At 43.8% G+C, this 27,762-nt stretch overlaps 1 protein-coding gene across 2 annotated transcripts in view; it reads right to left on the minus strand.

Annotated features, from left to right (window-relative positions):
* Window positions 1-1,147: 1,147 nt before the first annotated feature.
* Window positions 1,148-27,762, minus strand: part of LOC125486285 (S-adenosylmethionine decarboxylase proenzyme 2-like) — a 54,746-nt gene continuing 28,131 nt past the window's right edge. For both annotated transcript variants that reach the window (XR_007264970.1, XR_007264971.1), the window contains exons 5-6: window positions 8,181-8,277; window positions 1,148-1,281 (exon numbers count right to left, since the gene is read on the minus strand). The gene's annotated coding sequence lies outside the window, so the exon portion shown is untranslated. The remainder of the gene's footprint in view (window positions 1,282-8,180; window positions 8,278-27,762) is intronic.

The raw sequence follows: 27,762 nt of genomic DNA on the forward strand, positions 1-27,762 counted from the left end.
TGGGGAGGCGTCAGAAGTAGATTCTTTACTCAGAGAATGGTCGGGGCATGGAATGCATTGCTGGAGCGGGTAGTGGAGTCGGCCTCATTAGGGGCATTTAAGTGGCTATTAGATAGGCATATGGATGATAGTATAAGGTAGGGGTGGAGGTTAGATAGACCTTAGGTTTCGGGTAAAAGTTTGGCACAACATCACGGACCAAAGGGCCTGTACTGTGCTGTACTGATATATGTTCTATGTTCTATGGTAGAGGTGTTGCCATACAGAATGCACCAGTTAAAAATAATTCATAGTTAACTGCTAAGCTTTGTTTAATCTTTATACCAGGCAAGTTGATTCTGATTGGTCAGCACATGGCCCTGAGAAATAAACCACAAAATGATTGTCTGTTATTTTGTTGAGTTGAAACAGGTGCAGTGGACATTCATGTTCTTTGTGTGTGTAAAAACAATACCTTGGGTATTAATGCATGTCACCTAAATTGGTTGTCAATGTAACTCTTTGCACAGTCAGAATTATGAAACATATGTTGTCCAATTGTGGAAACGCATCTAATATTGGACATTGTGCTGTGGGTTTTGCAAGCATGGTGTGGTTGGGTAAGGAAAGTATGTTGCTTGTTGCAAACAGCCAAAGTGTTAAGCTGTTCAATATAGTCTATCAGCCTTGGCACATACAGCCAACAAATCTGACATCACACCAGTGCTGAAATTCATACACCATATTATTCATTTGTGTGAGGGCAGAATTAGGTAGACTTTTGATTGACAAGAATCTCAAAGGGTAAAGGAGGTGGACAAGAAAGTAGAGTTAAAGCCATTATCAGATTAGCTATGAACTTATTGGATGACAGTGGCAAAACAGGTTTGAGGGACCAAATGGCCTGGTCTTGCTTCTATCATATATGTTCATAAGTTCAATTCCAATGTATCCATGAGTACAGATAGAGCAACTCTCAGTGAAGAGTGTTCATGTGCTTTTCGACAGTATTGAGTTTTCAACATATCATGTTCTATCATATAGACTGGATCTACTCATGCCACTAACCTAGATTTACAAAGGTGACTTCGTCCAGTGCCACAAATCCACAACACAAAACAATCAAAAACTCACTAGTTGGAACTCACCTGGTTGGCAAAATGTTGTAACAAGCTTTTCTGGTTTGAAGATATTCACAACCTTCTTCGTCAGTTTGGTGTTGGAGTTCAAGGCTAGATTAGTTTCAAAGCTTACATAGGAGAATTCAGGTTCTGGAATGATATGAATGGTCCAATATGTTCCCTGAGGTTACGAAAAGACAAAGAAAGAAGCAGCTGTGGAAAATGATGTAATAGAATGGATGTGTTAACTAAAAAGCCAGACAAACAGCAGCCCATGCAGCAAAACACATGAACCAGCCATATTTACAATCACTTGGAAAACCAACACAGAAAGAAGCTTGCATATATCTTCAAACACCAGCTCAAAAGCTTTCATGTAAAAGCTAGGGCACGTGCATTTCTCTGCTAATATCCTCAAGATGCTGCACAAATTTATTGAATATTTATGGATAATCCCCTCTGCCAGAAATTCCTAATTGCATGACGCTGTTAAAGTAGGCAATCTGAACAGTGAGAAATCAATTCCTTAAAACCTATTTGAACACTTTTATATATTGACTTCCCTTGTTCTTGCTCCTTGGTATCCTGACTAAGCAACACATTGATTTTAAATAAAAACTGAAAAAAACTGCGGATTCTGTAAATCAGAAACAAAAACAAAAATTGCTGGTAAAGCTCAGCAGGTCTGGCAGCATCTGTGGAGAGAAATCAGAGTTAATCTTTCGGTTCTGCTTTTGATCTCGATTTTCAAGTTGTGTTTGCATATTCCTCCCTGGCTTTGCTCCTCCTTATCTCTGCAATCTTCTCCAGACCCACAACCATCCAAGATATCAGTGCTCACCCAATTCTGAAGTCTCGAGCATCCCTGATTCTTTTCACATCCCTGATGGGAAGCACCTAGACCTGTTCTCTGATATTAAAGATGCTAAACAAATACAAGTTGTTCTCATTATTAGACACTGACTTAATAGGAATCAGGTTACGAGAGTACCGACCTTCATGTTGGATTGTGACAAAGATCTCTTTGTTTTACACGCCTGATACTTTCCAATCTTATAAACAAGTAATAAATTCTGCATGCCTGTCAGAAAATCTTTATAAAACACAACTCAATTGTATGTGATACTGTGTCAATCGAATAGTGTCTAATGAAGTCTTTCAGAAACACCCAAAAGCACTCCGTAGAAAGTGAATTATTTGAAAATTCATTGACTGTTTTTCTGTAGATAAACACTGGGTAAATTTTATTTTTTAATTCAAATATGAGTTGTCGTTAGGATAATAAAGCATCCCAAGCTGCTTCACAAGTGCATTATAGAACAAAAATGGCACTGAGCCAAATGAGATGATACTACAGCAGGTGACAAAAGCCTTAATCAAAGAGGAAGTTTCAAGGAATATCTGAAAGAAGGAAATGGAGATGGAGAGATGGAAACAATTAGGGAGAAAATTGCAGAGAGTGCAGTGCAGGCAGTTGAAGAGAGGGGCATCAATGGTGGAGTGATTACAGTTGGAGATTCTTAAATGATACATTAAGATTCCACAAAATAGTACTAAAATAAAGTCACAGTTAATCTGTTTTTGGTGTCATTGTTCAATAGACTGATTTAACAAGGGGATAGGATGCTGTAATGGTACTGTCACTGGGTTAGGAATCCAAAAGCCTCGACCAATGCTCTGTGCGCATGGGTTCAAGTCCCATCTTGACTACTTTTTAATCAAAATTTAAATTTCATCATGTAAATGTAATTATTAAATCTGGAATATAAAGCTAGCCTCAGTAAAGGCTACCAGGAGCCTACCATCCATTGTTGTAAAAAGTAATGTTCTTTAGGAAAGGAAATCTGCCATCCATACCTGATCTGGCCTATATATGACTCCAAACTCATAACAATGCAATTGACTCTGAAATGGCCCAGTGAGACACATAGTTGTACCAAAGCCATCACAAAAGAGTCATAACAAATGGACTGCAATAGCTAAAGAAGGCAGATTATCACCCCTTTCTCAAGGGCATTGAAGGATGGGCATTAAATGCTGACCCAGTCAGCAAGACCCATGCCCCATAAAATAATTTCTAAAACTCAGGATCCAATTCCTGCTGTAATTCAGATAGGCCAAAGGAATATGTTATAGCAACATGAACAATCTGTAATAGCTGGTTTTTGGTTAGAATAAGATATTGAAGTTACAGGCATCTTTACAGAAGTAGAAACATGCATTTCCATGGGAAAATCTAGCTACTAAATGTATTTTGTATATATCTCACATGGAAATGTTTTTCTAACAAAAAATTAAATATTACATTATGGAGTGTATATATAGTTATGTTTATGATATAGATGTAAATACGGAGAAATATATGTGCTGTGTGTCGTGATTGTATCAAGGTCAGCCAGCTGGATATCATAGAATATGAGTTCCCCGACTGGGGCTGTTAATTTGGTCCAATCAGCGCAACCTGGTTGATTTAAAAGGATAAATGTCAGGGACATTGGGCTGTCTATATGCCTGACTCAGGGAGTGGCAGTACTATTGTCAAAGACTATGTATTTGTAAATAAAGGGTAATTGGTGATGGGATGTTGGCCTCTGAGGAGTTATTTCACTGTCCACTGCGATTATTATGTTTTTAATCAATGTTTAAAAATAAATCATCATAGAATCCCTACAGCGTGGAAACAGGCCCTTCGGCCCAACAAGTCTAGACCAACCCTCAAAGCATCCCACCCAGACCCATCCCCCTATAAACCCATCTAATCTACACATCCCTGAACACTTCAGGCAATTTAGCATGGCCTATCCACCTAGCCTGTGCATCTTTCGATTGCGGGAGGAAACCCACATAGACACGGGGAGAAGTGCAAACTCCACACAGACAGGTGCCCGAGGGTGGAATCAAACCCATTCTGTATGTTCATGATTAAACTCTTGTTTGTGGGAGCTTGCTGTCTTTAAATTGGCTGCTGCATTTCCTACATTAGATCAACAATAATGAGGTACTTGCTTGGCTGTAAACTGCTTGAGATCTTGAAAGATGCTCAATTTTGAAAGTTTCTTTTTTCTTTTTCATTCTTCCCAAGAGAACGTTCGCATATTTTTTGAAACAACAAGGTCTGTGTAATGTGTGGAAGGACGAGTTGTTAAGTAAATGTGAAATTTTGGTTTCTCTTCCACAAAGAGGAACTGGGGTAAATCGGCGATGATCTTATTGAATGGTGGGGAAGGAATGACAGACTGAATGAACAATTGCTCTCATTTCTTACTTGACCAGATAAATGGAAGATGAGACTGGCTGTTGGGAAAGTAAAAGCCTGCTTCTTTAAGAGATTTCAGGCAGACAGCACAATTATCACTTGCTGATACTCAAGGACATCCCACTTTGCTGCACTTATCAGTCCACTGTTAAAATCTGTTCCATCGGTGACAATTCACAGCACAGGATGGCAACAAGACTGCACAACTTTAATGCTCAGTAAAAATGTGAGACTGCTTGGAACTCTTCCTTTGTAATTTTATGGCACTTTCTGTTATCAAAGCATTCCCAACGACAAATGATAAGACAGTCTGCCTTTGGTGTCTCCTGGAAGCCTTGTTTTTTATGGCCCGTTAGATTTAGCAGTGATATAGAACAGCAAGCTCCACACTCCATCATTACTTGGATCAAAATAATTAATTGCTTCTGAACTTCAACATAAAACTGACTAAAAAGCATGTAATAGAGTGTTTCTACTTCTTCTTCAATGTGTTTACATAGGTCAGTAACAAACCTTTCTCAGATTCAACTGTGAAACGAAGGCTGGTTGTTGACATGGCATTTACCTGATCTATTAAACTGTCCATGAAAATGAAATATATTGAGCGATCACAGTACCAAACCAGCGCTAATGACAGGAGAGAGACAACAAAAATGACAAACAGGGAAAGACCTGTGGGACAATCTAGCTGACCAATCTGTAAGGGTGAGGTCACATTCTGGGACATCTCCAACCCATCCAGAGCACCTCATGGGAAAAGTTAAGACATAAGGGATAACCCAAACCAATTAAGGAAAAAAAGACCTGGGAAATCCTTCTCAATCCAACCCCTTCCACAACAAAGGATTATCAAAACTAGTCCAAGACACAACTTTAACCCTGATTTATATCAGGAGATACAGTGAATGTTGGAGGAACTCAGCAAGTCTGGTCACATCTGTGGAGAGAAAAACAGAGTTAACATTTTAAGTAGGTTTGACCCTTTTTCAGGACCTTTCAGTAGTCAGGACAGAAACTCTACCCCCACAAAGCTACCCTAATCCATCCTCTTCAGTTCAAACAGAAGAAAGAATCAAAGTTTGATTTACGACTTTTAGAGTACTGTGTACAGTTCTGGTCACTCCGCTATTGGAAAGATATTATTAAACTGGAGAGGCTGCAGCAAAGATTTACCAGGATGTTACAAAGACTGGAGGCTTTGAATAAGGAGAGACTGGATATGCTGGGACTTTTTTACTGGAGCGTAGGAGGTTGAGGTGTGACCTTATAGAGGTTTATAAAATCATGAGGGTCATAGATAAGGTGAATAGCAAAGGTCTTTTCCCGAACGTGGGGAACTCAAAACTGAAGGGTATAATTTTAAGGTGAAAGGGAAAAGATTTAACAGGGGCCTGAGAGGGTGGTTTATATGTGGAATGAACTGCCAGAGGAAGTGGTAGATGCAGTTAGAATGTTTTAAAGATATTCAGATAGGTACATGAATAAGAACAGTTTAGAGGGATATGGGCCAGTTGCAACAAATGGGACTAGTTTTATTTGGGAGACTTGGTTAGCATGGACAGGTTGGAGTGAAAGGTTCTGTTTCCTAGCTGTGTGACTCTTTGACTCTAATTCTCAAACTACAGTCAAAGCTTCAGATGTTCACCAAGGCTGAAAGCCTCCCAAAAAAGTGAGAAGGTCCTCAAAATGTTACATCCCACCCCTGAATACAGCTTTTCCCATTTTTGCAGAGGTTGGAATAAAGTCAGTTTGGGATTCACACATATATATGGGGTTTATGGAGGCAGATGTCTCCTTAAATAATTAGCTGCCTCCATTCTTGTGTGATTTTGGGGAGGTAAATGTCTGAAACCTGAAGTGCGTGGATTCGACCAGGTTAGAACAACACTGACCATTGCTGACTACTAAATAAAAACCAAAAGAACTGTGGGTGCTGTAAATCAGGAACAAAAACAGGAGTTGCTGGAAAAGCTCAGCAGCGTTGGCAGAATCAGTGAAGAAAAAATTCAGAGTTAACGTTTCGGGTCTGGTGCTCTGAGGAAGGGTCCCCGGACCCGAAATGTTAACTCTGATTTTTTTCTTCACAGATGCTGCCAGACCTGCTGAGCTTTTCCAGCAACTTCTGACGATTGTCGGTTCATTTGGATAGCCAGGATATCTGCCTCAAGAGGCAGCCTTTGGATCTGGCTCAGGGACACCTTTGAGGGAGGTAGGCTGCACTTGAAGAAGATGGGATACTCCTTGAGAAGTGGTATCGTGTTCAGTGGGATTATTAAAAGTAGTTAATAAGTGCACACTTAATGGGACTGTCAAATTATCAAAGAATGTGAGTGGTGTCAACGCATTGCAAGCTGTCAAAGAGACTTGTTAAGGCATGTAAAACTTCAGGCTTGTTAAGCATTGAACAAAATCCTGGAAAATTTTTAAAAAACATGATTACTTTACATTTCAATCTGCTAGCCTGTGGTTTTCTATTACTGAACTGGTATCATATTTATTACAGTGGGGCACCTTCCATTTCATAGTTGAATCATTAATTACAAGTGAGTTTGGGCTCTGATGTATGACTATGAATTCCAATGTTGGTTGCATTAAATGAAATGTTTGTTTTTATAAGGATTTCATGGAGTCATAGAGTCAACCAGTCCATGCTGACCATGTTCATAAACTAAACTAGTCCCAGCTGCCTGCATTTGGCTCATATTCCTCCAAACCTTTCCTATTCATGTACTTATCCAAATGTTCTTTAAACATTATAACTGTATCTGCATCAAACACTTCATCTGACAGTTCATTCTACACACGAACCACTCTCTATTGCCCGGCATGTCCTTTATAAATCCTTCTCCTCTCACCTTAAAAATATGCGCCTGGTTTTGAAATTCCCCACCTCAGGGAAAAGACCTTTGCTACTCATCTTATCTGTACCCTCATGATTTTATAAACCCTGCAAGGTCATCCTTCAACCTCTTATGCTCCAGTAAAAATTTCCCAGTCTATCCAGCCTCTCCCTTTCACTCAAACCCTCCATTCATGGATTAAGCGATTTAAATGTCATAAATGTGTTTTTATGAACAGACGGATGTTTCTAAGTATAGTAAAGACTTTAATACGTTTACTTCAATTAATAGAATGTTGTTTTGCATATCTCTACTTGACTCCTGCGGTTTGCCCATTGTGAATGACATATTAGGTAAAAAGACAAGACATGGTTGGTCAATGCCAAAAGTTGGCAATAAGTTGGCGTAGGGCATATAAGGGGCGAGGAAGTGGATATAGGGCATTAGATGGCATTAGTTGTCATAGATGGGTGATGGGGTTTGAGGGGGTTGAAGGATGAGGGCAGAAGGGATCTTGTCTGTTTATAGAAGTGTCACAGTGCAGAATGAGGCCATTTGGTCCACTATGCTTGCACTGGTTCGTTAAATGAGCTGGAGTGCCCAAGCAAGTGTTTTTGCCCATTCCTCCCATGCACTGCACACCCATTACAAATCCTGTCCTAAGTTCCAATCCAACCCAGCCCTCTTCACCAAGAATAGAACATTTGGGCAGCCTTTCCTTATGGTCCAATTCACAGAACCGAGGATTCTCCATGCAATGGCCCAGGAACAAAAATCAGGGTTGTATTGTCTTTTGGTAAGTGCTTGCAAATGTTTGTCCCAAAGGTGTTCTGCATAAATTTGTCAAGTTACGAACCAAACTTCCTTTTCTCAATTTTTATTTACATATTACAAATTCATTTAACATGCTGCAAAATCTCAGAATATTTTTATCACCTATTCAGTAAAATATTTGGATTTTTAATTGTCTAGTTGAATACTTACATCTGGTTTCAGTCCATTCATTGAGTAGCCAGCCACAGGGGTTGAACATTGTAGCAACTATAAACGAGCCTGGGATCACATCACGTATCCCATTCGTCTGAGGAGACAGATTATTTTAGGAAAGTGTAAGGAACAGTAAGCACCAGTGGTACATTTCAAATCATTTGCAGTCAGCCTTTATGAAATGTTTGTTTCAAGACAGAAGTTTTGGAATTCTGAGCATTTCAAAATGTTTAAAGATCCAAATGACAAATCAGAATGATTTCAGTTTTCAATTTGTTTCTGCCTTCATTCTGCAAAATAAGCTACAGTTCATTTGATTTGAAGTATGAAATTGATTACTAAGAAATTGCACATTTGCTAAGTATGCTGTGCTTAAATGCTTTGAAATTACGCCTTTAAATTCTCTTTCATGATATTTCATTTGCAATTGCGTTCTCCAAAAAAGGCAGAGCAATTAAATTACAACATTCCATTGTCTTGGATTCCCCGCATCACAAGTACAGAGAGTTCTATTTTGCCCCTTGGCAAGGATTTGTTGAGTTCTCAGCAAGTGAACTGAGATGAATATTCCATCTTAATTCACCATTTAGTGAACTGAGTCAGGATCACTGCTCACTACGTGTTAGAACCCAATGTCTTTCACTGTCAGAACTAGAATTTTTTTAAACGTCCCAGCTTCATTGTTGAGACAAGTCATCAAGAATAGATAACTTTGTAATTGTTTATACTGGAATTTGAAAGAACAATGCAGATAAAAATGTTAATTTTTTATTTTGTTACATTGATCCTTTCAAACCACTAAGTGTTGCATTTGAAGCCATCTACCCTAGAGACCTGTGAATGCTCAGTCATTAAGTCTTTCTCCTCTCATATATTAGAGTTGATCTTTCTCTGGACCTTCTCTGTAGCTTTAACACTATATTCTGCTTTCTGTTCTGTTACCCTGATGTACTTATGAAAGGTACGATTTGTCTGGTACTAGCAAACAAAACAATATTTTTCACTGTATCTTGGTACATGCAACAATAATAAATCAACCAAAGTGTATTCTGGACCAGGATCCAAAGATTTTTGGGCTGAGGGTATTAAGGAATATGGGAATGATGCAGGAAGGTAAAACTGAGGTAGAAGATCAGTCAGGATCTTTTCAAATGGTGGAGCAAACCAAATGATTCCAGCTCTTATTTCTTATCCATGAGGCCGATGGGTGCACCTTCTCTTTAAAAACATGTCTCTAGATATATCTATTAAAAAATATACAAAAGCCCCAAAAGCATGAAATCCTAAATCAGACTGAAACAACTAGTTACCATTAAAAAAATCCTGTTTAACTTCTTTTAATGAATCATTAATATCAGATTTCCATCATCGGCTGTATTTAGCTTTTGTAAAATTAATTTGAATTTTCCATTTATATGTCCATTTCTGAGTGTCTGAATGATTGAGAGAGAGAGAGAGTGTGTGTGTGTGGTGTGAGAAAGAGAGAGAGAAAGTGTGAAAGTTTGCATATGTGAGACTGTGAGTATCTGTGTGTGTGTGTCAGTGATTTGGTGAGTGAGTGAGTTAGAGTTATAGGGTAAGTGGGTCAGTAAGATTGGATAATTGGGTCAGTGGGTGAGCAAGTGTGAATAATTGAGTGTGTGTGTGTAAGTGGTTGAGTGAGTGTGTAACTGAGAGAGTGATCATGTAAGTGAGTGACTGTGTAAGTGAGCGAATGATTGTATAAGTGAGTGTGTAAGTGAGTGAGCAAGTATGTGTGTGTAAGTCAGTGAGTGTATAGGTGGATGACTATATGAGTGTATGAGTAAGTATCTAAGTGGGTGAGTGTGTAAGTCAATGAGTGAGTGTGTAGTAGTAAAACATTTACTGTTAGGTTACAACTTCCATACTACACCATGATATCACAACTTTTTGTTGGTTAACATGTAAAGGAAATATAATAAAAAATATATGACCATTTGCATCAGGGAAAATTAAGTAATAAATACCCAATTTTACTTTGTTCCTTCTCCATGTAGTTTTACTCAGGCTTCATAGTACTATGCTAATGTTGGTCACCCTTACTATCTGTCTTAATAAAAAGATTCAGAAAAAGAAGGTTCACAAATTAATTTTCTATAAAGTTTTGCATTTTTGTATTTTTCACCAACATCATTAATGTTATCACTCAACAGCTGTCTCTCTCTCTCTGTCTCAAATGCATGGCTTTAGATTCATAATTTTGTCCGGAAACTATCAGGTAGATTGTGTTATAGGCCAAGCACTGCAGATACTGGGAATCTAAAATAAAAACTGAAAGTGCTGGAGAAATTCAGCACGTCAGGCAACAGCTGTGAGGGGGAAACAAAGTTCTGAAGCAATATTGTACCAGACTCAAAATGTTAACTCTGTTTCTCTCTCCACAGCTGCTCCCTGATCTGCTGAGTTTCTCCAGCACTCTCAGTTAAATTGAGGCAGAATAACCAGGGATGGACGAGCCTGAAAATGGTTTACTGTTCATCAAATAGACTGAGTCTCATAGCAGCAATATTGACCATCAGGTCATTTCTATGACTTACTATAAGCCAAAGGCAGGTTCTGCAGTTGGACTGTGCAAAGTATCTGCAATCTTTCAGGAATAAAGCAAGAGCATTTTGTCTGTCTGACTAGAAAAATGATTCTCTTCTGGCTCTGACTATTCATTTGTTTCTGTCGCTGTTTTGGAATAACTCCCAAAAACAGCCAGACAACCTATTTCAAAAAGTATTCAGTCAGTTACACTGTTGGCTTCTGATCAAAGCTGAGAGATTGTGGGTGCAAAGCTACAGTCATTGCCTTCAAATTAACATTGGAGTGAGTGCACGGTAGATTTACCAAAATGATACCTGGTCTCCAGCGGATAAATTAAGAGAAGAGTTTCTATTAATTAGGGATTTTCCTCTGGAATTTAGAAGTTTAATCGGTGTAATTTTGAAGATATTGAGAGGAATCTATAAGGTTGATAGAGAGAAACTATTTCTACTGGTTGGTAAGGCTAGAACTAGATAGCATGGTCTAAAAATTACAGACAGACTTCTCGGGAGTTACATTAGGAAACACTCACACTCAATGAACAGTAGAAGTTTCGGACTCTCTCTTGTAAATGCCAATTGATGCTGCATGAACTTCCAATCTTAAGTCAGAGATTAATAGATGTTTGTTATTAAGGGAAATTAAGTCAGGAATGTGCTGGAATGCTCCCCACTTGCCTGGATGAGTGCAGCCCCAACAACACTCAAGAAGTCTGACACCGTCCAAGACAAAGCAGCCCGCTTGATTGGCAACACATCACAAGCATCCACTCCCTCCACCACCTGCACTCAGTAGCAGCAGTGTGTATGATCTACAAGGTGCACCGCAGACAGCACCTTCCAAACCCATGACCACTTCCATCTAGAAGGACAAGAGCAGCAATCATATGGGAACACCACCACTTTCAAGTTCCCCTCCAAACCACTCACCACCCTGACTTGGAAATATATCACTGTTCCTTTCCTGACACTGTTTAAAAATCCTGGAATTCCGTGCCTGATGGCATTGTGGGTCAACCCACAGCAGGTGTTCACTGCAAGTCCTGTTTCTCTCTTTAAGTTCCAAATAGAAGCAAAATTGCCAACTGACTATTTATATTCCGAAGTGAAATATGTTTTATTAAACTAGCAAAGTGTTCTGGAAAAGCACTATCTGAGATATCAACTGAACACAGCAGGCAGCAGTTCAAGAAGAAAGCTAACCACTACCTTCTCAAGGGCAACTATGGGTGGAAAATAAATGCTGGCCAGTCAGTGCTGCCCACATCGCACAAATGAATAAATAAAAAGAATGTAGATATATGGTGTTGAGTCACTGATCATTGAATGTAAGAGGCTTGAGGGGCTGAATGGCCTTTTCCTGTGTTTCCTGTGTGTGAAATAGAGGGCCATGGAACAATCTGTGCTGATTTGATATCTGTGATCTCATTTCCTCCTTAAATTCCAAACAAGCCTATTTACAAACTTATGTAAAAATTCCCAAAAGGCTGTGGATGCTAGGGTAGATTTGGGAACATTCAAGATTGAAATTCTAAATTTCTGTTTGGTAAAGTATCAAAGGAGATGGAGAAATGCTGGGTCAATGTCGCTGAGGTACAGACCAACCATAATCCAGTTAAATGGTCAAATAGACTTGATGGACTGAATGGCCTCCTGCTTTCCCTTTATTCTTTGATCAAATTCTGTCTTTAGCTCAAATATTTCAGGTTGCATATTTTTGAAAATTGGTATTAGAACATTAACTGTATAAAATATTGATTCAGTTGTCCATTGAACTTCTAAGTAAAAGCTGTTAATGCAATGTGTTTTTTTGGGAAACAAGCCCTGGCAGACAAATAAAAGTAGGTACTGCCCCAATATTTCCACTTGCAATTTGAAGACAAATCCCTGTTTCAAAAAGATTTGTTTATCCTGCTGATGTGGAGGATTAATTGTGCAAAACCCCATGGTTCTGTCAGCTAATTAAAATTACATTTTGAATTAACCTGAAAATTATTTTTATTTTCATGGGCAAAAACAGATAATACCATACCTTCGCACTTCTGGTTAGGATGCATAATGTTTTCTGGAAGATTTTATGAATAATCTTTGCAGATGGTGTTCACTGAAAGTCCTGTTTCTCTCTTTAAGTTCCAAATGGAAGCAAAATTGCCGACTGAACATTTATATTTAGAAGTGAAATATGTTTTATTAAACTAGCAAGGTGTTCCGGAAAAGCACTATCTGAGATATCAACTGAACTCTATTCATTGAAGGTTGCAGGAACAGCAACTCATATTCCGCAGCCTTTCTGCTCCTATGATGCTGCTTGGCCTGCTGTGTTCATCCAGCTCTGCAACTTGTTGTCTCTATTCATTGTTGTGGTTGCTGTATTCATTTATCACCTTGTAGCTTTCTACACAAATTAATCATAAAACAGTTAACATGACACAAAAGACCCAGAATGTCCTACCCCTGTGCTGTTATCATTTCCAGCAGCAAAACCCTCCAAGATCTCTGTGTTCCTAAATCTCTAGCTCTTTGACCATCATCACTTTTACTTGTTCCACCATTGGCAGTCATGCCTTCAACTGCTTCTGGAATTCCCTCTCTGACTTCTTTGGCCAAGCTTTTGGTCATCTGCCCTATTATATCTGAAGGTGGCTTTGTGTTATATTGTGTTTAAAAGTGCTTCAGTGAAATGCCTTGGGATTTTTTTTTACTTTAAGGATGCTATACAAATGCAGATTGTTGGTATGGGCTGGTGCTCCTGAAAGACCCTGAGGAGTGTAGTGAGTCAAGTTTCATCTTTCACCCCTCAACCATCGGTCTCGCTGATTCCAAAATTCCCTTCTGCAGAGTTTGGCTGCACGCTTAGCTTTTAATTTCATCGACTCCACTTCCATTGAACCTCAGGACCATTCCCTTGCCTTGCAAAACAACACCCCATCTGCATACCCTAAACAACCCAATGCACACTGCCCATCACATTGCTGTCTATTCTCACTTTCCATTTTCTTCAGGTATGGGATTAAATGGCAGCGTAAAGATAAACTCGACAGAATTCCATTAATACTGACAGAAATTCCCATGCAGTTACTGTAATAACTTGTCTCACAACCAAAAGGAACTCTGTTTGATTCTACCACCCTGTTTAAAATTAGAGTTGGAATCAGTGCAGCAGGGATTGGGCTGAATCTGTGCTGAATATACGAATGACTGCCTTAGTAACCAGCATTAAGCTGTCCTCACAGTTAGAGGCAGGGGACAAAATGCCATCGCTTTTAAACTCACGTCTGTTTAAAACTGAAGTGCCAGTGAAGCAAGAAACTGTCTAGGAATGACTGAAAATTGAAAGGAAAATATCCCCTATGCCAGTTCATAACTTCTTTCTTGTCTGTGCTGCACTAAAACATTTGCTTGAGATGTAAATAGATAAATAAAATTAAAGGGATTTAGCTGAGGATCAGAATTTAGGATTCAATCTGACTAACAGTGATATAATCTCCTGGTTTATCATTTCACAAACACTGATTATCATCTTACTCAAGGCAATGTGCAGAACAGGCCTGTATTTATTTAATGAAAAAGTGATGGAATTTAGTATACATTTTTATTTTCATTGCATTCCTATCAGCTTGATGGAAAACAATATTCTGATATTTCTGCACTTCAAGACAGAACTAATGCCCTTAAAATAATAAGCTGACATTCGCAGCAAATGTTCAATATACAAATATCTTGTTTGTCCTTCTATCAATATGGTTTTCATTGTGCTGTATAGGATACTAGCTGTCATTAATTATATCCTTTCATATCCATTGCCTATTCTGAATGAGTGTTTGAAGCAGAAATTTTCTGACATGAAGCTAAAGTTATTTTGTTTTTTAACATCTCTGCTTCCCACCCTCTCCAGCACCTCACCTCCCATAATATTACGTTTGTTTGCTTGACTCTCTAATTCCTGCTCTTGCTACTGCAGTATTTCCGATGTGTACAGTGGGAGGATGGCCTGTTTTCCACCTCTGTTGATGCTGCTGTGTAACCAGCAACAAAGAGGCAATGAAGCTGAGATGAGGTAATTGCATTTTATCTCTTATGCTCCTTTCTGTGGGGGCATCTTTCTCCTCCACCCTTACTGTTCCACACCAACTGACAAAGTCACAAGCACTGATCCAGAGAACCACAGCTGCCCTCTCAGCCTGTATGGCAAAGTGCAGTCATGCGAGGAAATGTGATCACAAACAAAAGTCTATAAAGCATGCTAATTGATCTAGGATATGTAGCTAGATCACCAGATCACAAACCATTACGGACACAAGATAACCAACAATGTTGCTTTAATTAATAACAACACAGCACAAATTGACCAGAATGATTCCTGGACCCAAAAGTTAAGCTGCAAGGGCAGAGACATGTGGCCATTGACCTGAGGCATGCCAAAGCCAGAGCTGCAGAATCTTGGGCAGAATGTTGTTGATGCTGACCAGAGTCAGTGATCTGCCCCTATGAACTGTCCACCAAGTCAAAGAGTTGGCAGCTCTGCAGTGCCATCGCTGGTTCAACGAGCAGACACTCATGAATATGGCTGATTTAAATTGGGGACACCAGGGCCGGACAAATAGGCTCGAATGATTGGGGTGCATGGAGGGTCGTGAAGCATTGGCAGTGTCATTGGCACCAGGTTATCCACTGTCACCAGGGAGTCCCTCTGTGGGTCATGGAGTGACCTTTACTATTCCCACTACTTTTTGTTCATATTCATTCATGTGTTGTGGGCATCGCTGGCTGAAACCAGCATTTATTGCCCTTCGCTAATTGCCCAGAGGGCAGTTAATAAGGGTGGCAGATTTCCTTCCCTGAAGGACATCAGTGAACCAGGTGGGGTTACCTGAGAATCGGCAATGGTTTCATGGTCATCATCAGACTCTTAATTCCAGATTATTATTGAATTCAAATTCCAACATCTGCCAATGTGCAATTTGAATCCAGCTTCCCAGAACATTACCTGGGTCTCTGGATTAACAGTCTAGCGATAATACCACAAGGCCATAGCCTACCACCTTGTCTGGAGGATACCACAAAGCAAGACTTCACCGTTTGTTCACACTTAATGGGGGGTCAGTTAGCTTGGATGGCTGGCTTGCAATGCTGAGAGACACCACCAACAACAAGGGTTCAATTCCTATACTGGCTGAAGTTATCATGAAGATCCCATATTATTTTGTCATAAATTCCAATTAAGCAAACTCTGATTCAGAATCAAACAACTAGGTCACAAATGGAATTTTCATCTTATGATCTAATTCATGCAGAGCACTCCCATGGTATGGGTCAGGTAAAGTTCATTCCATTTGCCCCCTTTCCTCAGTGTTTTCCAAACCAGTATGGTCCAGGCGAAGCTGTATGTAGTATTGGCCACTATACTCAGTTGTGTCCATCCAGGGTGAAGCACAGGGGTACAGACTGTCCCTTGGATGCCAATAAGACTATGATTTAAATACATAATTTATACGATTCCACCCTTTATGGAGTGTTTTGTTGCAATTGGATTGCACTTTCTTTAAGAGGGACCCAAAAGCATTTGCTGCAATGATTGATGTCTTTTCTTGTCGTGTCTGAGGTGTAATTAAAAATAATCTCCATTTCACCTGCAGTAGATAGGACCTGCCCAGAAGATTCAACCAGTTTTCACACTATAAAAGCAAGAAATGTTCTTTAACAAAGCAAAAGGAAATGGTCTTGTTAGACTAAAACATGTGGCGGAATCTTCCCATCCTTGAATGATGTGACCTTGGATAGAAATTTGGGAGAATCATGTGAATTGGCCAAGGAGGAGCTTTCCAATGTTGACAGCAAAAAGTTCCACTTTCCAACTGAGTGTTGAACAATAAGGTGAGATTCTCACTGGGCAGAGGCAACAGGACTCTTTACATATATTAACTTACATTTACATCTTATTACTTAGTCATCTCTCCTCAATAATATGCAGTTTCCCATCTCACCCCCTCCCTCAGATAGAAACCAGACAGAGATCTAAAAAGAGACAACAAGGTGCAGGGCTGGATGAACACAGCAGGCCAAGCAGCATCATAGGAGCAGAGAGGCTGACGTTTCGGGCCTAGACCCTTCATCAGAAAAGGGGGAGGGGAAGGGGGTTTTGAAATAAATAGGGAGAGAGTGGGAGGCGGATAGAAGAGGGATAGAGGAGAGGATAGGTGGAGAGGAAACAAACAGGTCGAAGAGGCGGGGATGGGGCCAGGAAAGGTGAGTGTAGGTAGGGAGTTAGGAAGGGGATAGGTCAGTCCAGGGAGGACGGACAGGTCAAGGGGGCGGGATGAGGTTGGTCGGTAGGAGATGGAGGTGCGGCTTGAGGTGGGAGGAGGGGATAGGTGGGAGGAAGAACAGGTTAGGGAGGCAGGGACGAGTTGGACTGGTTTTGGGATGCGGTGGGGGGAGGGGAGATTTTGAAACTTGTGAAATCCACATTGATACCATTGGGCTGCAGGGTTCCCAAGCGGAATATGAGTTGCTGTTCCTGCAACCTTCGGGTGGCATCGTTGTGGCACTGCAGGAGGCCCAGGATGGACATGTCGTCTGAGGAATGGGAGGGCGAGTTGAAATGGTTCGCGACTGGGAGGTGCAGTTGTTTGTTGCGAACCGAGCGTAGGTGTTCTGCAAAGCGGTCCCCGAGTCTCCGCTTGGTTTCCCCGATGTAGAGGAAGCCACACCGGGTACAGCGGATGCAGTATACCACATTGGCAGATGTGCAGGTGAACATCTGCTTGATGTAGAAAGTCTTCTTGGGGCCTGGGATGGGGGTGAGGGAGGAGGTATGGGGGCAGGTGTAGCACTTCCTGCGGTTGCAGGGAAAAGTGCCGGGTGTGGTGGAGCTGGAGGGGAGTGTGGAGCGGACAAGGGAGTCACGGAGAGAGTTGTCCCTCCGGAAAGCAGATAAAGGTGGGGAGGGAAAGATGTCTTTGGTGGTGGGGTCGGATTGCAGATGGCGGAAGTGTCGGAGGATGATGCGTTGGATCCGGAGGTTGGTGGGGTGGTACGTGAGGACGAGGGGGATTCTTTTTTGGTTTTTATTGCGTGGACGGGGTGTGAGGGATGAGGTGCGGGAGATGTGGGAGACACGGTTGAGGGCGTTCTCGACCACCGAGGAGGGGAAGTTACGGTCCTTGAAAAACGAGGACAACTGAGATGTACGGGAGTGGAATGCCTCATCCTGGGAGCAGATGCGGCGGAGGCGAAGGAATTGGGAATAGGGGATAGCATTTTTGCAGGAAGGTGGGTGGGAGGAGGAGTATTCTAGGTAGCTGTGGGAGTCGGTGGGCTTGAAATGAATATCGGTTTCGAGGTGGTTGCCCGATATGGAGACAGAGAGGTCCAGGAAGGGGAGAGAGGTGTTAGAGATGGTCCAGGTAAATTTAAGGTTGGGGTGGAAGGTGTTAGTGAAGTGTATGAACTGTTCGAGCTCCTCGTGGGAGCACGAGGTGGCGCCGATACAGTCATCAATGTAACGGAGGAAGAGGTGGGGTTTAGGGCCGGTGTAGGTACGGAAGAGGGATTGTTCCACGTAACCTACAAAGAGGCAGGCGTAGCTTGGGCCCATGCGGGTACCCATGGCTACCCCCTTTGTCTGTAGGAAGTGGGAGGAATTGAAAGAGAAGTTGTTGAGTGTGAGGACGAGTTCGGCTAAGCGGATGAGGGTGTCAGTGGAGGGGGACTGGTCGGGCCTGCGGGACAGGAAGAAGCGGAGGGCCTTAAGGCCATCTGCATGGGGAATGCAGGTGTAGAGGGACTGGACATCCATGGTAAAGATGAGGTGTTGGGGACCGGGGAATTGGAAGTTCTGGAGGAGGTGGAGGGCGTGGGTGGTGTCACGGACATAGGTAGGGAGTTCCTGGACCAAGGGGGAGAAAATGGAGTCGAGATAGTTGGAGATCAGTTCGGTGGGGCAGGAGCAGGCGGAGACAATGGGTCGACCAGGGCATTCAGGTTTGTGGATTTTGGGAAGGAGATAGAAGCGGGCAGTGCGAGGTTGGGGAACGATGAGGTTGGAGGCCGTGGGTGGGAGGTCACCTGAGGTGATGAGGTTGTGGATGGTTTGCGAGATGATGGTTTGGTGCTCAGGGGTGGGGTCATGATCAAGGGGGCGGTAGGAGGAGGTGCCGGAGAGTTGGCGTCCGGCTTCGGCGATGTAGAGGTCAGTGCGCCATACTACAACTGCACCTCCCTTGTCCGCGGGTTTTATGGTGAGGTTGGGATTGGAGCGGAGGGAGCGGAGGGCTGCACGTTCTGCGGGGGAGAGGTTGGAGTGGGTGAGAGGGGCGGAGAAGTTGAGGCGATTGATGTCTCGACGGCAGTTGGAGATGAAGAGGTCGAGGGAGGGTAGGAGGCCTTGGGGTGGTGTCCAGGAGGAGGGGGTGTGTTGGAAGCGGGAGAAGGGGTCAGTAGAGGGAGGGTTAGGTTCACGGTTAAAGAAGTAAGCGTGGAGGCGGAGGCGGCGGAAAAACTGCTCTATGTCCAAGCGTGAGCGGTATTCGTTGATCTGTGGGTGGAGGGGGACAAAGGTGAGCCCTTTACTGAGGACTGACCGATCTAAAAAGGACCTGAGGGGCTAACTTTTTCATGCAGCAGCTGGTGCTGCCAGAGGAAGTGGTGGAGGCTGGCACAATAACAACATTTAAAAACACATCTGGATGGGTGTATATATATGAATAGGAAATGTTCAGAGGAATATGAGCCAAATGCTGGCAAATGGGGCTAGGTCAAATTAGGATATCTGGTCAACATAAAGAAGTTGGACTGAAAGGTCTGTTTCCGTGTCATATGGCTCTATAATCCTGAGCGTGAAGCCGGTGACTCCAGTTCACTGTTGCTCCTCTCGACTTCCATCATGTACACTAGCTGCAAACATCTTAGGGCACACTCCACTGGGCAGTGACCACATACAATTTTTGCCCATCAACACATGCAGCTTCACCATGGCACATCTCCAATCCACTAACTGTCTGCTTCTGCAGACTGGCATCTACCATTGTCATGCTCCTGCCCAGATACTTTGTGCATAGGAGCAGGCACGCAGTCACCAGCTCATGGATCCAACCCAGGAACACGTCAATGTTCCTCACTCTGTCTCTTAGCACTAGCTCACTCTGTGCTTATTTCAACATGCTCAGAATGCCTGCCCTGCTTTTCCTTATAGTGCTGACGGAGGGGGTCGGCTGGGGTTGTTTTCCTTGGAGCAGCGGAGGTTGGGAAGGGACCTGATCGAGGGGAAGATAGGATGGATGGGAAGGCACTTTTTCCATTAGTGGAGGATCAACAACCAGGGCACATTGATCTAAGGGAGGAAGTAGAATTGAAGAGAACTGTTTTCACTCTCGAGGGTGGTGGGTGTCTGGAACTCACTGTTTGAATGGGAGATTGAGTCAGAAACTCTCATGATATTTAAGCAGTATTTAGATATTCAATTGCATTGAGTTAGCTTTATTGAATGAACTTTATTGTCCCATGTACTCAAATGAGTGCAGTGAAAAGTTTATAAGTCGCCACTTACAGGGCCATCTTAGGTACAAAGGTACCTAGGTACAACTTCTTCAGTACAGTTTCTGCATTACCATAGCCCCAAGAGCTACAGGATTAGTGTCGTGAGGTATTTGTTGATTGAGACAGACTTGATGCACCAAATGGCTTCCTTGTGAGGTGTAAATGTTTATTGGTCTTGAGGAAGGAACCCAGGACATGGTTAGCCAGTGGGTCACAGACTCAGCCTGCGATCAAGGGGACTGTCCCCCCTGAACCCCTGAACCCTCATGTCTGGTACTCTCTGGCCAACCCATCGTTACTGATCCTCCACATCTTCCCACACACCTTCTGGAGCTATGTCTCGTCATTATCCCCTGATCCCAGCCCTACAGCATAGACACAGCCACCATTGTGCTGCACAGTCCCTCTCACCAAGATCTTGGTGGTGGTGACAGCCAATAACCCCCCCTCACAATATGTCAAATCCTCCCATGCATTAGTATCTCACCCCCTAACCCCCATTATATGTTGAACTCATTGCCCCCAAAATTCTTGTTGCCTCTGCTTTCTTGCCCACCCAATCTGTCCTTCTATCAGATCCCTTCTCACCCTTCACTGCTCCCAGGTTACTGGCTCCAATCCAATCCCCCAGCTTCCCTAACATAAGGGTCACATGATAACCCAGAAGAGAATCACAGAACTGTTACTGTGAAATTATTGCGAAATTAATTCTCAACATAGAATTAAAGTTGTTGGTGCTCAATCGCCACGCGATCCCTGTCTGTTCCCAGAAGCAAGTGCAGTTTCTGTCTGTTTTTTGTTTACTTTTGCTGTCACTGAATAAAAGTGAATGTTTTGAAGTGTGTGTTGGTCCCACATTGACGATGGGATGATATTTGACTACAGTGGGCATCGGGGACAGAGGAGCATTGACCAAGATGGGGGTGTAGGTTGGGATGTGGCTAAGGACAGGTAAATTGTGTGGCCTGGTGCTCAAACTAAGTTTAGCAATGTGCGATGAAGTGGTAGTGTGCCCCCAAATGGCCCCCAAATCATTTTGCGGCTGCTCTCTCCCATCATGTGCATTGTGATAGACAACTCTGAGCTGGGTACAGAGGTGATCTTCATAAAATTTTTTAATATGTGGATGTCACTGGCTGGGCCAGCATTTATTTCCCAGACTGCAGTTAAGAGCTCTGAGTCTGGAGTCACACATAGGCTAGACCAGGAATATGGATGGCGTTTCCTTCCCTAAAGGACATGAGTAAGCCAGATGGGTTTTTCCAAGAATTGGCAATAGATTCATGGTCATCATTAGACTCATAATTACAGATTTTTTCTATTTATTAAATTTAAATTCCACCATCTGTCATAGCAGGATTTGAACTTGGGTCCCCAGAGCATTATTGGGCTCTTTGAAATAATAATCAAGGGAGAGTACCTTCAGGCCATCCCCAGTACCTGGGATCCCAGACTATTTGGTAATGGCAAATACTTACACTGTCAGCAAGTGTGTCAATAGGATGAGCAGGCACCAAAGAAGAGTGGTGTATGGGTAATGTTTGGGAAGATAGTATGCGAAAACTTACTAGGGCTCAGGGACAGAAACCCTCTATGAGTGTTGCTGGTAATTTCTGGCAAGACTCAGCCCATGGTTTCATTGTGTGCCTATATGTTAAAGCTAGTGCTAAAGCTATTTAACTTAAGTATATTTGATCTCAAATTGTCCTAACGTGCTGCTTCATTGTATCTTTGTTTGGTGGTATCTTTAAAATCCATCTGTTCTTCCCCTTCAAAAAAGCTTGCAGATAAAAGCAGCTCTCTCCACATCTTTGTTTTTTGTGCATTTTTAGAGAATGTTCAAGGTAAAGAAATTCTCTCCCGAGAGTCTCAGTTCAAAACAGCATTCTGTTGCCAGGAGGAGAGAGAATTCCAGCTTGTTATCAGTCACCGTGCAGATACTATGGACTTCATTTTAAGAAGGTGCTGTCGAAGGCCTGGTGAGTAACTAGCAAACCGTGTGATACAAATCATCGGTTCTCAAACTTTAATGTCAGTCCAATCCCATGAACCTGATTTCAAATAATCTGTTTTGTTGTTTACATTGCTAATTATTCAAATAAATGTAGATATCCGAACTCAGTCCTTCAATTGCAATAATTAATGTCCTTCCCTGGTCTGGCCTACATGTGACCCACAGCAATGTGGTTGACTCTTAACTGCCCTCTGGGCAATTAGGGATGGACAATAAATGTTGCCCTCACCAGTGACATCCACATCCAATGAATGAAAATAATTTGCAATTCTTGTTAAATATCTTGTTTCCCATCTTCTGTTTGTTTAACAAATTGGTTACGTGCAGATTTCAATTCCCTGAAGGGATATGGCTGGGCAGCGAGAAAATAGTACAAGAGATCTCAGACACAGGCGCTGAGCAAAAAAAGAATTTAGCATAAAGTTTAACAGCAAGGCTGGAAACTAAGATATCAAGGTGTAGAGCTGGATGAACACAGCAGGCCAAGCAGCATCAGACGGGCAGGAAGGCTGACGTTTTGGGCTGAGACCCTTCTTCAGAAATGGGGGAGGGGAAGGGGGTTCTGAAATAAACAGGGAGAGAGGGGGAGGCGGATAGAAGATGGATAGAGGAGAAGATAGGTGGAGAGGAGACAGACAGGTCAAAGAGGCGGGGATGGAGCCAGTAAAGGTGAGTGTAGGTGGGGAGGTAGGGAGGGGATAGGTCAGTCCAGGGAGAACGGACAGGTCAAGGGGACGGGATGAGGTTAGTAGGTAGGAGATGGGGGTGCGGCTTGAGGTGGGAGGAGGGGATAGGTGGGAGGAAGAACAGGTTAGGGAGGTGGGGATGAGCTGGGCTGGTTTTGGGAATGTGGTAGGGGAGGGGAGATTTTGAAGCTTGTGAAGTCCACATTGATACCATTGGGCTGCAGGGTTCCCAAGCGGAATGTAAGTTGTTGTTCCTGCAACCTTCGGGTGGCATCGTTGTGGCACCGCAGGAGGCCCAGCATGGACATGTCATCTGAGGAATGGGAAGGGGAATTGAAATGGTTCACGACTGGGAGGTGCAGCTGTTTAGTGCGAACCCAGCGTAGGTATTCTGCAAAGCGGTCACCAAGCCTCCGCTTGTGTTTCCCTGATGTAGAGGAGCCACAACGGGAACAGCGGATACAGTATACCACATTAGCAGATGTGCAGGTGAACATCTGCTTGATGTGGAAAGTCTTCTTAGGGCCTGGGATGGGGGTGAGGGGGGGAGGTGTAGGGGCAGGTGTAGCACTTCCTGCGGTTGCAGGGAAAAGTGCCAGGTGTGGTGGGGCTGGTGGGGAGTGTGGAGCGGACAAGGGAGTCACAGAGAGAGTGGTCCCTCCGGAAAGCAGATAAGGGTGGGGAGGGAAAAATGTCTTTGGTGGTGGGGTCGGATTGCAGATGGCGGAAGTGTTGGAGGATGATGCGTTGGATCCGGAGGTTGGTGGGGTGGTACGTGAGGACGAGGGGGATTCTGTTTTGGTTGTTATTGCGGGGAGGGGGTGTGAGGGATGAGTTGCGGGAAATGTGGGAGACATGGTCGAGGACGTTCTCGACCTCTGAGGGGGGGGAAGTTGCGGTCCTTGAAAAATGAGGACATCCGAGATGTACGGGAGTGGAATGCCTCATCCCGGGAGCAGATGCGGCGGAGGCGAAGGAATTGGGAATAGGGAATGGCATTTTTGCAGGAAGGTTTTGAGCAGTTTTTCCACCGCCTCTGCCTCCGCGCTTACTTTTTCAACCGTGAGCCTAACCCTCCCTCTACTGACCCCTTCTCCCACCTCCAACACACCCCCTCCTCCTGGACACCACCCCAAGGCCTCCTACCCTCCCTTGACCTCTTCATCTCCAACTGCCGTCAAGACATCAATCGCCTCAACCTCTCCACCCCTCTAAGCCACTCCAACCTCTCCCCCACTGAACATGCAGCCCTCCGCTCCAATCCCAACCTCACCATAAAACCCGCGGACAAGGGAGGCGCAGTTGTAGTATGGCGCACTGACCTCTACATCGCCGAGGCCAGACGCCAACTCTCCGACACCTCCTCCTACCGCCCCCTTGATCATGACCCCAACCCCGACCACCAAACCATCATCTTCCAAACCATCCACAACCTCATCACCTCAGGTGACCACCCACCCATGGCCTCCAACCTCATCGTTCCCCAACCCCACACTGCCTGCTTCTATCTCCTTCCCAAAATCCACAAACCTGAATGCCCTGGTCGACCCATTGTCTCTGCCTGCTCCTGCCCCACCAAACTTATCTCCACCTATCTCGACTCCATTTTCTCCCCCTTGGTCCAGGAACTCCCTACCTATGTCCGTCACACCACCCACGCCCTCCACCTCCTCCAGAACTTCCAATTCCCCGGTCCCCAACACCTCATCTTTGCCATGGACGTCCAGTCCCTCTACACCTGCATTCCCCATGCAGATGGCCTTAAGGCCCTCTGCTTCTTCCTGTCCCGCAGGCCCGACCAGGCCCCCTCCACTGACACCCTCATCCCCTCAGCCGAACTTGTCCTCACCCTCAACAACTTCTCTTTCAATTCCTCCCACTTCCTACAGACAAAGAGGGTGGCCATGGGTACCCGCATGTGCCCAAGCTATGCCTGCCTCTTTGTAGGTTACGTGGAACAATCCCTCTTCTGTACCTACACTGGCCCTAAACCCCACCTCTTCCTCCGTTACATTGGTGACTGTATCGGCGCCGCCTCGTGCTCCCACGAGGAGCTCAAACAGTTCATCCACTTCACTAACACCTTCCACCCCAACCTTAAGTTCACCTGGACCATCTCTAATACCTCTCTCTCCTTCCTGGACCTCTCTATCTCCATCTCTGGCAACCACCGAGAAACCGACATCCATTTCAAGCCCACCGACTCCCACAGCTACCTAGAATACACCTCCTCCCACCCACCTTCCTGCAAAAATGCCATCCCCTATTCCCAATTCCTTCGCCTCCGCCGCATCTGCTCCCAGGATGAGGCATTCCACTCCCGTACATCTCAGATGAACTCGTTTTTCAAGGACCGCAACTTCCCCCCCTCAGTGGTCAAGAACGCCCTCGACCGTGTCTCCCGCAGCTCCCGCAACTCATCCCTCACACCCCCTCCCCGCAATAACAACCAAAACAGAATCCCCTTGTCCTCACGTACCACCCCACTAACCTCTCGATCCAACGCGTCATCCTCCAACACTTCTGCCATCTGCAATTCGACCCCACCACCAAAGACATTTTTCCCTCCCCACCCTTATCTGCTTTCCGGAGGGACCACTCTCTCCGTGACTCCCTTGTCAGCTCCACACTCCCCTCCAGCCCCACCACACCCGGCACTTTTCCCTGCAACCGCAGGAAGTGCTACACCTGCCCCTACACCACCCCCCTCACCTCCATCCCAGGCCCCAAGAAGACTTTCCACAAAAAGCAGATGTTCAACTGCACATCTGCTAATGTGTTATACTGCATCCGCTGTTCCCGTTGTGGCCTCCTCTACATCGGGGAAACCAAGCGGAGGCTTGGTGACCGCTTTGCAGAACACCTACGCTCGGTTCGCAATAAACAACTGCACCTCCCAGTCGCAAACCATTTCAACTCCCCCTCCCATTCCTCAGACGACATGTCCATCCTGGGCCTCCTGCAGTTCCACAACGATGCCACCCGAAGGTTGCAGGAACAGCAACTTATATTCCGCTTGGGAACCCTGCAGCCCAATGGTATCAATGTGGACTTCACAAGCTTCAAAATCTCCCCTCCCCCTACCGCATCCCAAAACCAGCCCAGCTCATCCCCGCCTTCCTCACCTGTCCTTCCTCCCACCTATCCCCTCCTCCCACCCCAAGCCGCACCCCCATCTCCTACCTACTAACCTCATCCCGCCCCCTTGACCTGTCCGTCCTCCCTGGACTGACCTATCCCCTCCCTAACTCCCCACCTACACTCACCTTTACTGGCTCCATCCCCACCTCTTTGACCTGTCTGTCTCCTCTCTACCTATCTTCTCCTCAATCCATCTTCTATCCGCCTCCCTTCTCTCCCTATTTATTTCAGATGCCCCTTCCCCTCCCCCATTTCTGAAGAAGGGTCTAGGCCCGAAACGTCAGCCTTCCTGCTCCTCTGATGCTGCTTGGCCTGCTGTGTTCATCCAGTTCTACACCTTGTTATCTCAGATTCTCCAGCATCTGCAGTTCCTACTGTACCTGGCTGGAAACTAATTTGTGATAAAAAGTCAAACATCAAGCCTCTTAGGCCATATCGTGCAGACCAGAAGTTGTTCAGTTTGATCCCTAGACTGTGCTAAATTAGTTGGTCTCAGCAATTGATCTCAGGGAAGTGGGGTCAGGATGGTGGGAGTAAATTGTTAATATTTGCAGAGACTTACAAAAGCCATTCAATTACATTAAATGGTTTTAGATATATAAATATTTAATAAGACATAATGGAGGTAAATTAGGAACATAGGAACAGGAGTAGTCCATTCAGCCCTTTAAGCCTGCCCCTCCATTTAATATGACCATGGGTGTTTGAGTACTTCAATGCCTTTTATTCACCTCATGCCCACAATCCTAAACACCATTGGTCATCAGAAATCTATCAATCTCTGTCTTAAACATAATCAAAGACTGAATCTTCAAAGACTGAATCTCCACAGTCTTCTCTGGTACAGAATTCCAAAGGTTCACAACAATTTGAGTAAAAACAAAGTGTCCTTGTCTTGGACATGAGTTCAAGGTGTTTTATTTTTAAATTCTGCTCCCCTGCCCTCGACTCCTGAACTCGGGGAAATTTCTTACCTGTGTTTGCCCTCTCTATCTCTAATTGTTTTGGAGGTTTTAATGAGATCATCCTTTATTTCGAAACTGGAGAACACAGGCCCAGTTTGCCCAATTTCTCTGCATAGGACAGTCCCACCATCCCAGGTGAACCTTCCTTATACTCCCTCTAATGGCAATGATGTCCTTCCAGAGAAGTCCAAAGCTGCTCACAGTACTCCGGGTGCAGTCTAACCATGCTCCTATACAACTGAAGCTCGACTTCACTACTGCAGTACTCAAATCTTCCAGTAATGAAGGTTAATATTCCTCTCACCTTCCTAATAGCTTGCTGCACCTGCATGTTAACCTTCTGTGATTTAATTGACAAGGACATCCAGGTCCCTTTATACATCTACAATTTCCAATCTCACACCATTGAAGAAATACTCTGCTCATCTGTTCATCCGATGAAAGAGTACCAATTTTTGTTCCATTTTACCAATTCAAAGTTGAATGTCCGAAGAAACATTAAAGCTAATATTTATTTTTGACAAGTAGTCACTACTATAATGTAGGAAGTCTGGATACCAATTTGTAAACAGCAAGCTCCCACAAGCAGCAATTAAATAAATTAGTAGATCATCTGCTTTAGGTGTGTTTGAGGGATAAATATTGCCCAAGGCAGGGAGAGAGCTCCTTTGCTTTTTAAATACAGTG

This window comes from Rhincodon typus, chromosome 27 (assembly GCF_021869965.1).
Source record: "Rhincodon typus isolate 14 chromosome 27, sRhiTyp1.1, whole genome shotgun sequence".
NCBI classification, from domain to species: Eukaryota; Metazoa; Chordata; class Chondrichthyes; order Orectolobiformes; family Rhincodontidae; genus Rhincodon; species Rhincodon typus.